Source organism: Camellia sinensis, chromosome 3 (genome assembly GCF_055761805.1).
Source record: "Camellia sinensis isolate YWXY chromosome 3, ASM5576180v1, whole genome shotgun sequence".
NCBI lineage: Eukaryota > Viridiplantae > Streptophyta > Magnoliopsida > Ericales > Theaceae > Camellia > Camellia sinensis.
In genome coordinates, this window is record NC_138963.1 from 102,624,084 (window position 1) to 102,625,426 (window position 1,343).

Sequence of the window (1,343 nt, forward strand, 5' to 3'; positions counted from 1 at the left end):
AAACTTAATGGGAGGAACACGTTGTATATGATCTGTACTGCTTCGATATGAATTATAATGATACCAGACCCTGATGTAAGTTTGACAATAAATGGACTCAGACTAATTGCGAAACTACTGACTATGTACTGAAATGACTGGAGTATGAACTTCTGTACCTCATCTGGAAATGATAAGAATGAAACTGCTACCCGATCTGATCTGATAGAACCGTGGGTTGATGAAACCCTTTGTGTAACTAATAGAACTTCTGTTTGATGCTTGTGCTTCGAACTCTTACTTATTATGATTGGACAGAACTTGCATCTGAAATGACCTAGTCGAACTTTCATCGACTTGAGAAAACTCTTATTGAGAGCTATTACCTGATTTGCTTCCAATATGGGGAAAACTAGGTACATGCCATGTGATTAATCACCCGGTATTACCGTATAACTATGAACTTGTTTGATTAGGGAATGATTGTTCTGGCGATTACCGTACTTCAGAACTGATGGGATTTGTTGACAGAAAACTAGTCTTGATTATAAACCCTCACTATCTGGAAGTATATGAAATCAGTATGACTGCTTCCGTATTGATACGTAGTATGATCGAATCTGTGAGAACTGAAACTGATGAATAGTATGCGAATGATTACTTCAGAACCCTGCCTACTGCTATGGAAGTAATGTACAAATTCGCCTTATGTTTCCAATAACTCCCGAATGAACTGGACTGACTGTGATGGATTACCGAATTAAGGACAAATTGAACAAAGACCAGATGAATGACTCAAAAGTGAATGAATCGAATCTCTGTAACTTAACGGGGGAAATTACTTATGAAATGAGGCCAGTGCAATCTATAACCCCGATAAGCACTTGGTATAAGTAGTGTGATTACTACTACAGTAAAGTTGTGTGCACCTGTATTCATGTTTTGTGTCACGAAATAAGTTTTGTCTCGGAAATGCTATATGTTGTTTACTGAATGATTGTTTGATTCCTGATATCTATTCGTGACTCTTAATATTATGTGGTATATGTTAGCTGCCCGGTATTGGAGGTTCCTTACGGAACTTATATCTGTCTGCACTCTGTTACCCATACCGGAGGCCTTGTCATGGGGGCTCAGCATCTGTTCTGTTCTGTTACCCGAATTCGGGATTCCTTTATGGAACTGGTCATTCATGGCCATCATGTATCTGTTCTGTATCTGCCACATCTGTATATGTTCTATGTCTGCTATATCTGTAACTATCTGTACCTGTACTATATCTGCCATGTCAGTATCTGTTCTGTAATTGCTTTGGTAGTGCTAATGAATGTGCGATGTATGCTTAGGTAAGGATTGTGGCATCT